The 14,503-nt window shown below is 32.1% G+C and overlaps 2 long non-coding RNA genes across 2 annotated transcripts in view; one reads left to right on the forward strand and one right to left on the reverse strand.

Moving 5' to 3' along the window:
• Nucleotides 1-5,097, reverse strand: part of LOC143202709 (uncharacterized) — a 55,287-nt gene extending 50,190 nt beyond the window's left edge. Inside the window, exon 1 of the long non-coding RNA XR_013007217.1 lies at nt 5,022-5,097. This is a non-coding gene — a long non-coding RNA (uncharacterized LOC143202709). The remainder of the gene's footprint in view (nt 1-5,021) is intronic.
• A 6,637-nt stretch (nt 5,098-11,734) lies between these two features.
• Nucleotides 11,735-12,181, forward strand: LOC143203165 (uncharacterized). The gene is made up of 3 exons (XR_013007287.1): nt 11,735-11,759; nt 11,815-12,030; nt 12,086-12,181. It is a non-coding gene; the product is annotated as an uncharacterized LOC143203165 (long non-coding RNA).
• The last annotated feature ends 2,322 nt before the right edge of the window (nt 12,182-14,503 follow it).

Below are 14,503 nucleotides of genomic sequence, written 5' to 3' on the forward strand. Positions count from 1 at the left end.
AATTTATTGGGGGGATTATTCGTTCCTGAAGATAAAAAAAAGCTGAACCGACTGCCCCAAGCCGAAGAAATGCGGTCCGTTTTCAGAACGAGGCGCTATGTAAGACGATGTCGATTTTGTCGTTTAGTGTGAGAATTTACATATAACATTGATATATTTCTGTAATATATCAAAGTCTTTAAATAAGTTATGATTTTTTGTTGAAATAATATATATTACATGTAATAAACATTATTGGATGTCTTTCATATTAGTACGTGTATAGCAATTTAAATAATTGTTACAAAATAAAATAAAATAACATATGTTACTGATAATGTCATCATCTAGTTGGTATAAAGTATTTTCAGACGAAGAATAATAGCATTTTAGCTATTAGGCCTATTTCGCTGCCACCTGCGATATCAAAATTTGTGAAACTGCTGTTAAAACATTTTAAACCATTTATATAAATACCAGATTTCCAGTTTGAATTTTGAAATAACCACTCTAAATTCGACCAAGTGCACAGAGTAAAAGCGGTTGTCGAAAAAGCATTCGAAGAATAGAAATAATGCTCTGCAATATTTCTGGACATCTCAAAAGCTTTTGACCGGGAATGATATTTGGGATTAAATACAAAATGAGTAAATTACTACCTTGGAATTACTGTCGACCGCTATAATCATATTTTCTTGAAAGAAAATTTAGCGTCTCGCATAAAGGGACATTTTCAATAATTAAACATACTTCGGGTGGAGCTCTACAGGGTAGTGTCTTGTCACCCCTATATCTGCTCTATATTGCTGATATTCCAACAACAAAAGAAACAGTACTTGGAAAATTTGCCGATGATAAAGTTATAATGGCAAAGATGCATCTCTGTCTAAGGCTGTAGAGAAAGTACAACAAGAGCTACAAATGGGCTAGAGATTGGAAAATACGGCTTAAGAGCTCCAAATTTGTCCATGTTTAATGCGGCGAAATGGCATAAACCTAATTCACTTGGTGGATGCCCTACTCCTCAAGCAGAATCACCCAAATACCTCTGAATATATCTGGATGATAGGTTAAACTTCATTGATTAAATTCAAAGTCAAGCAGCTGTACTGGCTAGTCGAAGGATACTCTCAGCTTGACCTAAAATCAAAGAGATTAGTTTTTCAGTCAATTATAAATCCCATTTGGAGCTATTGGGTACAAAAATGGGGTTGCACTAAAACATCAAACCAACAACAATCCAAAATAACGTTTCAGTATCTTCTATAAACCTCTTATCATTAGTTATAGCCATATTATTAAGTTACCAATTACATATGTCCTAATAAGTTTAACAAAATTGTATTATTTTTATCAATATTGGAAGAGGCATTCCTTGGTTTATATTTCGTATTATTTCAACATTGGTAACACTATCCGATTTTGTTACAATAAATGTATTGTGATATTTTAAGTTCACAATTTTAGTCCACAATCAGAACTGCATAAATATTATAAATATTTTCTACATAATTAATTAATATCTCTCATTCTAGGGATTTGCCGTAATCCATAAATCTTAATATTAAGAAAATATGTTTTTTAAATATGTAACTTTAGTTTGCCTGGGTTGCACTTTAGGGAAATCTACAATTTCAATCATAAACATAAAGTACATGCATGCTCTGCGAGATAAGAATAACATCTTTATTTTGTATATTATAAAATATTCTATAAAACTAATTCAAACATTATTATGATACAATTTTTAAAAAGTAATTAGATCAATAATCTAAAGTACAACTAGTATTATATAACTAATAACATTAATCAGCATTGTCTACCGAACTATGCAAATAAAGCGATCTTCAATTGCAACTTTAAGCATACTAGTTCTGGTTTGGGCACCACGGTTCATCTGCTATAAATTATTTATTGAGTCTCACAATACAAGAAGATAGAACATTTCTTGTACGAGACCGTTCACCTCTGCCTGTAGTAAATACAGCGACTTTGGAGCAATAAGGTACGCGCTTTCTCTATCTGGACTGGTTCATAGCAATGTTACGAGTGCTCGATTAATAGTACTATACGAGAGTAGGCCGAAAATTAACTACTCTTATATTCGTAGAAGCCAAACAAAAACAAAGTATGCATTAACATATTAAACTAAAAGTGAAATTTATATATGTTATATTATTATGATATTTTAGTTTCTTGTGGGTATTTTCATTCTTTTTTCACTTTTTTTAAAAGCATTAATTGAGATACTGGTAAAATATTACAACACAGTGTCAGTCAAAATCGTTTTCTATAAATATTTTCCATCTTTCTGGTAATATGATGACACTATGTCGAAAGAACAATGCGAATTTGACAGCGATCCAATCATCGATTAATACACTGCCTATCAACCAAGCTATGATCTGAACCAAACTGCATTGATCTGAACAAATAGTAATTAGTATGCTGGATGTGGCAAAGGTTCCTATTTGAGCTACAACAGTGCATCCTTCGCATTTTTTACAAAGTGTAGCCCAGTGTTAACCTGCAACAGAATAATTTAGCTTCTATATAATAGCGGATAGCGAAGTCACCTGCAATAACAGCTTCATTCCGGTTTGGCGGCTCATAAGACACAACACCTTGCTGATCACACCATATACACGCAATACTTTAGGATAATACCTCTTCTGTGTCGATAGCTTTTATGAAATAACCTATTGGATATACTTGGGATTGTCGTACTAGATTCACTTTTCTTCGCCAATTCGTGTAGTGGCTATTTCCTTCTTTGAATTTCTCCCTTGATATGTACAAGTCTGTTTTCTTGAGAGTTTAAACTAGTTTTTCGTCCAATAAGTGTAGCAATTCATTGTCTTCGAATTTTTTAAGTTCTATTGATTTGAGTTATAAACAATTCTAACGAAAACGATCAACTGAGAGTTGAGAAGAAGCATCATCACCATAAGTTTCTGAAAATTTCTTAAGAGCTTTGGCAACTGATTTTTTAAAATCAAAATCAGCTAACAAAACTAATAAATGAGCCTTCCTAATGAGTGAATGAACTAAAATAAATGAATTTTCATTTATATGCACTAAATAGCTCACTAATACTAGAAAATAAAGACTTTTGTACATTGATACCTCGCATTTTTATTAATAGAGAAGGCTGAAAAAATTCAGATAAGCGTCTAATAATACATGATATGTTGGAATCATAAAGTGCAAGTATATATCTAACAGGTCAATTGAAAAGTCTCCAGCCTACCACAGTAAAACACATTTTTTCTTCACATAATTTCTTATTCAACATGATTCCCTTCAAGGGTGATACACTGATTATAGCGACCCTCCAACTTTTCGATACCATTTTTGTAGTACGATTTGTTCTTTGCTTCAAAATAGGCCTAAGTTTCGGCGAATTTCTTCCCAGCGAGCATTCTTTTGAGATCTGAGAACAGGAAATAGTCGCTGTGGCCCGGATCTAGAGAATACGGTGGATGAGGAAGCAATTCGAAGACCAATTGATGGATTTTTGCCATCGTTTTCACTGACTTGTGACACGGTGCATTGTCTTGGTGAAGCAGCACTTTCTTTTTCTTAAAATGCGGCCGTTTTTCGGCGATTTCATCCTTGAGCCGGTCCAATAATGATATATAATAGTCGCTGTTGATGGTCCTTCCTTTTTCAAGATAGTCAATGAAAATTGTTCCATGCGCATCCCAAAATACAGACGCCATAACTTTGCCAGCGTACTGTTGCGTTTTTCCAAGCTTAGGAGCGGATTCATCGTGTGCAGTCGACTCGGATTATTGTCGATTGGCCTTAGGAGTGAAATGATCGACCCATGTTTCATCCATTGTCATATATCGATGCAAAAACTCGGGTTTATTACACTTGATCATCTTCAAACACTGCTCCGAATCCTCAACTCGTCGTTGTTTTTGGTCAAAAGTGAGCTCGCGCGGCACCCGCTTTTTACAGAACTTTTCATACCCAAATATTCGTGAATGATATGATGTACTCGTTCAGTTGATCTCTTGATTGATGCTATTGATAAGAGTGTCTGCTATTTCATTCAATTTCATTTTACAGCCATTCAAAATCATTTTGTGGATTTTTTAAAGATTTTCGTCGGTAACAACCTCTTTTAGGCGTCCACTGCGTTTACCGTCGTCTCATTTTACCACGTCTAAACTTAGCATACCAAAACTTGATGGTCGATTTTTCTGGAGTAGTGTCCGGAAACTCGGCATCAAGCCAAGTTTTTGATCCACTGGATTTTTCCCTTCAAAAAGCAATATTTTATCAACACGCGAAATTCCTTTTTTCAGTTTTATCACAATACCAAAAGTTGCTTCAGTCAAAATGCTATAATTCACAAACTAATGATCCGACAGTTGCCAAATTTATTCACGCATCTTTTGAGCGTTAGGGCTAATCTCAAAGAAAGATTGTATTAATTGCTGGATAAGTACAATGAAAATTACACAAATGGGACATTCAAGAAGTCACTCTTGAGCAAGGGACATTCTGTCAGAGGTTTTTTTAGATGCGAAAGTCTATCTAATTAACGTTCTTATTAATTTAGGTTCTACTTTCGACTGTTTATACTACCTTACTGTGAACAGCTATATAAATTTCAATAACAGTCAGTGAGAATAAATATAGGAGTTATGAACTTGGGCCAGTAATACTGACCCTAAATGTTGGCTAATTAACCGAATGGGTCGCTTATTTTATCAACAACTGCGTCAAACTTAGAGATTTTAACATAGTTACAGTCTAACGTTTGCAAACTTGAAGTATTACAAGCGGAATCTCTCCAATATTAGAAGGAGAAGTAGAAGGAATATAGTAATATGGACCTGTGCATAATTCTAATTTACTCCTCATTATCACATATGAACAAATTTTAAATGTTCCATTAATCATCAATATTATTTATATATATCGACCAATCCTCGTATGTATGATCATAAAGAAAGAAAATTTTTATAAAATATTTGATAATTTCCGAGAAAGTGTATTTTATAATAAAACTCCATTATTTCACTTACCTTGGGTTTTTTATGTGTACCAAAACCGGTTTTCTAAAAGAACGATTTTAATGATTTCTGTAGCAGAGAGTCAACTGAATCAACAGACCATAAACAACAATTATAACTTCGCAGTTGAAATGATTCGTTCAAAACAAGTGATCTAATTCATAGTTTTCTAAATTTGAAATTCATTTCGTGTTCATAAACACATCAAGATATTATTGCATTTCGTTGTTGTTGTATAGAACAAGTATTGTCGACTTATTCTTCTTTGACATGTTATGTGGACTGTAATGTGATTATATGTGATTCTCTATATATTTTATAAGTCAGTATGTACACTGTCAGTATGTACATTATATAATATATGTTGTGAATTAAAAAAAATATATACAACTTCTGTTTAACCGTCTTCAAAAAAGCGGGAGATTCTATGTTCGACTGTATATTTTTTTTGTTTTGATGTATGTTCGCCGATTTCTCCATCAATTATGAACGGATTTTCTAATTTTTTTTATTCGAAAGAATGCATTTCCGAGATGGTTCCATTGGATCCAAGTCAGAATCAGAATTTTGGGATTGTGTTTGAGAAAATAATCAGGTATTTGGGTATAATATTATTGCTGAGCTGATGTTATGGAAAATCGAAAATAATTTGGCTCACACGCGGAGGTAGGGGGTTCGATTCCCGAAGTTGCAAAAATCAAATTTCTTAGGCTAAAGCGGACCCAGGGGCCCAAAGCGTTCCTTATTTTCAATTATTGTTTCTTTATTCTTATTTTTCCTCATGCGGACTGCAGCTTTACTTGGTCTATCCATTGTAGTACTTAATACAATAACTGCGAATTTATTGAGTAAATTTATAACACTAAAAAGAGAAAAGTAGAATATTTTTAACAAAAAAAATTAAGCGACTTCAAAAAATCCAAAAGGAACTCACTAAAAGGTAAAAAATAATCAAATAAAATATGTACATTTCGATCGTCTTATTAACTAAATAATAATAAACAAAGCCTTATTTAACCTATCTACTACACGTATTTTATTTTCTACTGTATACGCAAAATTTAAAATTTTGTTAAAAATATTTTATTTATTTTATATATCTTGAGTCATCTGATATTTAAAACCGAACGAGATCGAATCCGCAATAATAAGTACATAATCTATATTTACATGTCTTTGTAACTGGAGTTCTTATATACAACTAACTTCCACCAAAGATAAATGTCCAATCTCTAATCATTGTCAACTGATATACTACTACTGAAAATTGAAAGATCTCTTTCTAAACCCTTATTGAATGACATTCATTACAGTTTTTTAATAATCATATTTTAACAAAAGTTCTGATTTCAATTTGTACCATAGTTTTCAATTTTTAATATCTGGACTGAGGGAGAATAAAAAATTGAGGAGTTTGATAAGTCAACCGTGCAGCAAATTTGCAAACATCGAGATTCCGTTTTTAGCTAAAATAAGAATATGTAATATATAAATACAACTGAATAATATGCCAATAAGTAAGAAAATTTCGATAAAATAGTATTTACTAATTATATATCTTTCAATAGGCGATATATTAGAAAGGTCACTGACATTTAATAAAGAAAATCAATCAAAACTGGTTGAAAAAGACATCATAACAAAGTTTATACATAAATCATAAAATATTCTGATGAAACTAAAAATTTGGTCAGTTCTTAGTTTCTTCGTTCTATCTTTCCTTAGTTTCTTGATTAGATCTCAAACACGACTGCCCAATTCGTCTTGTTGATGGTACTTGTTTAACGACGTTCTGGCGATATACGTCGTTCACTTGACCCATTATACGGGGGTTGTACGTACACTACGAATTTAATGAATTAAAAAATATAGGGTTGGGGAAAATAATTTTGTAGTTTCCTAATAGATGGCTTAATGTCGCATATATAATATAGCTTGATGTCCAGCAGACGAATAGTCCATAAAGCATTCTAGATATAAAGGTAGTGTTTACTTAATAATGCTTTTGAGAATGGAGATTCTGTGATATTGCATTTTTCCGAGGAAGGAAATATACAGAGCAAGCTTATCGAAAGCTGGATGATATTTATGGTGATATATGTTGTGAGTTATGAGTGATTCAGCAAAGTCTATCAAATTTTATCTGTAGATTTTATAAAAGTCTCATTCACTTCACTGCAATCTTAATTGATTGGCAACTGCATTGAGTGAATATTATATCAGGGTACTTACACTAACATCTTGAATTATGTTCATGCAAAATTCAGCACCTAACACTTTTATTCAAACTTAGATGTAGATCAAGTTTAAACTTAAGTGTCTATATCTAACATATGTAATAATGAGATGTAAGATATTTATGTTGCATTCTGAGTAGTTTTGGTTTCTGCCCTATTCCATATTAGGAAAGATGTTTTATTCAAGCATGGAAAGTGCAAGCTCCATACATCCTCGTAATTTAGAAAAACACCCAAAAATTCAATATCTAATAGCTTAGATAGGCTTATCGAATAAGAAATTAATCATATTTTTAACATAGTCGTGACAGCTTCTAATGACTGCTATTTCAATTCAAAGGTATTATTGTTATAAATCAGTTATAAATTTCTTATTCTAGGTATTGTTCATTGTTAGTCAATTTTTAATATCTTTTAGGTCAATGCTAGCCAGGCACTTGGATTTTTAATGTTTGAAACTTTGGCTAATGAAAACGATATATGGAGAACTGTGATATCTTTCATTAAATGATGTAGATTTTCACAGATAGGGCTTTTCATACATAACAGGACATGTTAGTCATCAATTTAGCAGAAAAATGCTTTTACAAAGATTTAGTGAAAATAAACAAACACTCCATTATCGTAATATTTTACCTATTTAAATTTCCATGTCCCTATACTTAAAAGGGTTATTTGACACAACCGGATACTAAACAACACGTACTAAGAAAATATTTGGTTCAATATATTATTGGATAACAGCAAATGGATGCTGATTTTTTTATCCTATCGTTGTATTTGTTACATTATGTCATGTTGAAGTAAAAAATTAAAATCTCTTATCACTAACGAGAAATAGGAGGGAAAACTGTCTCTTACTACTATCTAATATTATTAACCGATCTCGAAAAAGGAGGATGTTCTATGTTCCCAAAAGCCCAAACTATATAAAAATAATAATATAATTTTGTGACATATGCAAAAAATTAAATTACCAATAAAATAAATCTAAATTAATATAACTGTTTGGGTTCGTCACTAACTTTAACGTAGTCAGTTGGTAGCAGTTAAAATAATATTGTAAATTGATAAATAGGTTTAGGTAGGTATTAAGCTAAATTGTGTATATATACTAGAATATAAAGTACGTGTAGTAGATAAGTTATATTAGGCTTTTGTTTATATTTATTTAGTTATTACAACGATTACTATGTACATATATAATTTTAAAATGTTTTTTGTGTTAAAAATCTAAGTTTGATTATTTTTCAAATTTTAGTGAGTTCCCTATTTATTTTTTGAAGTCAGTTAATTTTTTTTGTTAAAAATATCTTATGATTTAACAAATTAACTGTAGTTCATATAAGACTATGCTGATAAATTGTCTAATAATTTTATAACCTCTATTATATAATTATGTAACGCAAGAAAGTCTTTGCTTTACATAGCATCTAAGATGACTCATATGAACAGCAATGTATCTTATGCTCTCGTAAACTAAAAATATCAGTTCAACTATTATCTTATTAAATTTCTATTAGTTTTTTTCTATTATCACGTACGTAACTCCCCGACAAATGAAGAAAAACGCCGGATAAAACATTTTAATATATTTTTTCGATGCAGAACTTATGAAGTTCATAATAATTTTTATACTCGGTTCGGATTTAATTGAAAATAAATTAAAACTTATGATGTCAGCGTAACGGTAAACGACATTAGAACTCATTGTTGTTGCCACGCATCGGGAAACCACAAAAACAAAAAAGTAATGGTGGTTTCGCGTGGCTGTATGCATTTTACTTGACGTGCCAAGAAAGAAAAATCATCAGCGTGAAACGAGAACACTTCGGAGAGGAAAATATGTTGATTTCAATAGATTTATGATTATCTAAAAACTACGTTTTGTTACTACGGTATAGTTAGCTTTCTTTTCTTCGAATTGGAAAAATTTCTGCGATTTAGAATTCATTGAAGTTGGGTCGAATGGTCTTAGCCAACCTACTTACTGGTATTGGACACATTTACAATTACAATTACAAACATGTATGCCCATGTGCGGTGGTATTCGAACCCGCGACTATAGTAGCAGTGTGTCCTGTTGGCTTAATCATTGCGGTTACTGCTAATGTCGTATTTGATAACAATGGAACAAAAACCCGGCCTTTGGCTTCAAAACTAGTTTCTCTTCAGAAATTAACCAAGCAAATAATAGTGATAGTTTTTTTAGGAGGCAAAATGACTGCTTGCAAACTAATGGAGCAATAAACTCATATTATTAATTCCAACATTTTGATAAAGTGGATGCAAAATGTGTGCGAACCTGGTTTTTAGACCTAAAAAGGTTTTGCTATCAATGTAACGCTGGACTCTTTCCCAGTTAGCTAAATAACTTTGCTTCATTTAGTGAACTTCGACATAATCGACAAGATCGATAGCGATTCAACGCCGGCAGATCTGATTTTAGCGGACAGTAATTTAAATAGTTCATAGACCGCTACAGCTTGCTGATCTCACCATATGCATAGCAAGAATTTATGGGCAAGAATATGAATGGTTCTCCTAAACTAACCCATAGCATTTTGCGCTTGAGATCTTAGAGCTTGATTGCATAGAAGCAGAAACATAGAAAATAAGGTTGATTCATCAATTTCTAAGATGACTGATAGTTCTCTGAGTGCTCATTTTTCGTCTAGTAAGTGTTGGAGTTCATTGTATTCGAACTTTCTTGGCCCCTAAGCCGTTCTTTGTCATTTAAGTCATCACTTTTATATAGTTGAAAGTAAAACCGACAAGTGAGCTTTGATGGAGCTGTTACACGTTCCATGATTATTGTCGGCATATATTGAATAATCCAATAATACTAAATGGAAAAAGTCATATTATCTAGAGAAATATTAATACTATCGAATTCAACAGTAAGGCGCACATAAATACATGTAAATACCTAATATAAATAAATAATAGATTCAATTAATGTATATTAATGAATAACAAAATAATAAAAAAAATAAATTCTTAACTCAAACATGATAATATTTTACTGGAAACTGGGAAAATCCGACAACGCCTTAAGATTCGTTTCCTTTTTGTCATTTGTTAGGTTATGAGGTGTCAACTGTTACAATGTACGCTGTACTAGTGTAAAATAATAGTTTTTGAAATTGTAAACCCGTACCCATACCCGCAGAAGAAAGATCACGAAGAAATATAATGAGAACGTTACCGATTACCGAAAGGTACTAATAAAACATCCTAATATTTAGTTTTTAATATAATTTATAGTATACTAGCGACCCGCCCCGGCTTCGCACGGGTGCAATGCTGATACTAAATTAAATACACTACAGAAAAAATATGAACGTTGTATATAAAAACATAGCGGCCCGCTCCGACTTTGCACGGGCATAAAATATATATGCCTATGTCACTTAATGAAAACATGATTAAAATCGATTCAGTATTTTTGGTTCATTCATTACTGCCCTTGGCCTGCATGCATTAAATTTGGAGTAAAACAATTCCTCTTCCTCTATACTTACTATGAAGATTTCCTGCTATCTTTGGAATATCTAAATTCATACAATTTTTATTACATTACACATTTTTAAACGCAAATTTTAAATTTGTAATATCTCCGAAAATATTTGTTTAATTTACATGCTGTAAGGAACCATATTGATCTATATTAATTGCACACTGTATTTAAGGTACTTAATTCGATAAGGATTAATGCCGTATTGCTTAAAATAGCTTCGTAAATAAGCCATTTTCTCACGTAAAAAGTAAACAATAAAAATGGTTAATGTGGGTTATCCCTAAAAGATAAACATATACCATCGCGGACTTTTTTGTAGACCTTTTTATGGTGTACAATACTGTAGTACATTAATTTGATCTAACTCGTAGGGTTAGGCAGCGTTTTTGCTAATTGCTAAATAAGCCTAAAAAAATAGGTTAATTTACGACATCACGTTAGAAACCTCTAAAATTAGCAATGTTGCCTTAGTATATTATGCATGTATTATACATATAAACCTTCCCCTTGAATCACTCTATCTATTGAAAAAAAACGCATCAAAATCCGTTGCGTAGTTTTAAAGATTTAAGCGCACATAGGGATATAGGGACAGAAAAGGCGACCTTGTTTTATACTATGTAGTGATGTTTAGGGTGAAAAAATGACTAATAAGTAATTTGAAGTAGATGTTTGAATAGTCGCATAGCAAATTGTTTTTCAAAAATGAATGGTACGTGGCGAGATCTCTTAGATTCTCAACTCAGGATCGAAATATCTAAATTTGAGGATTACTGGAATTTTTGTTGAAAAATTGTATATTCGAACATGCAATCGAACTAGCCTGCCAAAGTCGTCCGGTTGTCAAACGTACGCAAAATTATTCAAAATATTAGTTATAATTACTACAGGTTATAAATCGACAAACGTTATTTTAGCGCTTTGACAAATTTTAAATCACTGGTTAATGTATATCGCTTTGTTTGAAAATGCCGAAAACATTAGATAGTCAGGGTAACAAACTGCTAGCGTCTTATTAAGTTATTTCGAAAAGGAACGGTATATAAAGGCCCCCTTTTACCCGTAAATTCCGCCAGAGAGGTAATTATTGATGATATTAAGTATGATAAGTTGCTGCAATTATATTGTGTTGCTGCTGCGCCGAATATTAGTGTTGATACTGTGACTAACAACGCTGACAAAATGAAGAACAGTATGTTAGACTCAACCAAACAAACTCGTCTACATACGAAGTGGGTGACGAATCTTGACTATCTTGATATTGGTGAGTACATAAACTATTTTATCAATATAAACATAATTTAGTAAAATTATTTCAGAGAAAATTGTTAGTCCGGAAAGTAATGTATACTGAATTAGTATAAATATAGAGTAAAATAAAAGAGTTAGGGACATGCCGCTTTTTGAGGGATGTAAGACATACCTTCATACATTCTTACGAGGCATAGGATTTAAATGATGTAAAGATAACCCTCGAAGAGGTTTAATGGAACTTTCAAACATTGATTTTAAAAAAATTCAATTCTTAAAGGCGTATAATAAAATCAAGGAAGAAGAATTATTTGCCTTTGTGTATCTTGATGAAACTTGGATATTTCAAAATGGTTCACTGTGGCAGTCTTGGCAAGGCAGCAACAAAAAAAGTGTAAAGACAACAAAAAATTGATGGAAAAAAGTAAAAGTTACAATAGCATTTGGTTGGGTTTCAGAATTAATGTTTTCCTACAAGTTTTTGTTAGGGTTTGAAAATCAATTGTTAAAGAACCTGGAGGAACTATCAGTTATTACGGACAATCATAGCACACTGGTGGAAAAAATTCCAACAATAGCATCAACAAAGGCTGTAAAGAAGAAATGGTTTTCAAAATATGAATTAAGAGACTATGCTAAAAAGTGAACTATTTTAAATTGTTTCTGACTAAATATAAATTAAATGTTTTAATGCGTTTTTTGCAATTTAGTTTTTTTAGAAATAAGCCCGAAAAAAATATACAGTAGATCAGATGGCTGAATAATATGGCCACATGGTGTTACGGCTTCCTCCCTATCACTGTATATTTAAAACAAGTAAAAAAGGGGTAGCAAATAATTATTATAATAGACATGCTGGTCAAAAAGGATATTACGTCAATAACTGTTTGGATATGTTGAAATCGGCCATAACATTTTTGCTTTGCATGAACTCGATAAGACATACATAGAACATGTTTTAGATAGATTGGAAATTAACAGTTTAGTGATTGACTTGGACAGTGACTCAGAAAGTGATGCTGTGCGATGCTGGAAATTCTTAGACAGAGTGATGAGAGTGGAAACAACTAAAGGTATGCACATAATTAATAGAGTATAACTGTATAAAATGGTATCGTAGGGTGTAAGAGATTTGTGTGCATGGATGTAATTGTAATTGTTCAGAATTAAACATTAACATAGAATGTAAGAGGAGAGTATGAATACTAACTGTTTTTCAGATCTGGTAAATGCATTAGGCAGAATTCAGTGATTAATTTTATGAAAAATGGTGTACACAGATAGTAGCAGAAGAACTAAAAAATACAGTGATATCAAGATGACTTGATAAGTGAACACACCATCGAAGGAAACAAGAACTAAACGTAAAAAGGTAAATATGCTCTCTAATGAAAGTAAAATACATTACTTTGATATATAATTGTTAATAAGGTCAGTTAGACTTCCAGGGAGATACCACTACATCAAAAATCGCGCCTAAAACTCTTCCTCATGGGTGGTGTGGAAAAGAGTTCAATGAAGGATAATAAAACAACTCTAACCTATAAACTATTATACCTGTACAATAATGTAAAAATAAACTATATACGTTCGATAACATTTTTGTTTTATTATTTTATTTAAACTAGAATTATGTTGTATAAGTAGAAAATATATTCAATCAATGCATGTTAAGGAATAATAAAGAAATTAAAAACATCAAATTCAAAACTCAAACATGACAATATTTTACTGGACTGGGAAAATCCGACACCTTAAGCTTCATTATCATCAATTAACAAATGAAGACCTTCAGTATTCCATCGTGTACACGCCACTGACTTCAATGGTAACCAAGAAAACGATAGGACTGACTCACACTCGGCCATATTCTATTGTAAAGTCGATAGAAACACAGGATAAAAAGTCTCTCCACAATTTCTGTTACTAATTCTGTTGGACGTGGCTTTTTTCGTTGTTTTTGTGTTTTCTTTTGGCGTGAAATCGATTCGTCGCGCGAACTGTGACGCCGTTCGATCGCTTTTTCTATCGATTCGATTCCGAATAGGATTTTCGTCAATCGAAACGAATAGTGGGCTCTGGTCTCGATCTGTTTTTTTTTTCGGTCTGTTCTCTGGCGACCGATTCCGTTCCGATTCTGGTCTAGTCTTTGTTCTAGAACGACGATTAAGTTTTTTTTCCTGTATTTTCGAAGGAATCGAACGTACCGGTACTGTTACTTTTTCCTGGTGCAATTTTCGGAATTCGTTGGTTATACTGAGAATATTGTTATGCTGTTTTAATAGGTGTCCTTTCAAGGTCTATATTTGTCATTACACTTGTTACAACCTTTGAGCAGGAAAAAGTAAATATCAGATATATAGAGTGAGTCATTTGTTGTTTTTTTGTTTGAAATCTATATAACAATCGGCTTAACGAAAATTGCGCATCCCTTTTACAAGGCACGGTTAAAGCTTATATAGAGGAAGAATTTTTAGGCTTAATTT

Source organism: Rhynchophorus ferrugineus, unplaced genomic scaffold (assembly GCF_030347505.1).
Source record: "Rhynchophorus ferrugineus isolate W39M unplaced genomic scaffold, kcgeb_rfMv2 rfM9, whole genome shotgun sequence".
Classification (NCBI taxonomy): domain Eukaryota; kingdom Metazoa; phylum Arthropoda; class Insecta; order Coleoptera; family Curculionidae; genus Rhynchophorus; species Rhynchophorus ferrugineus.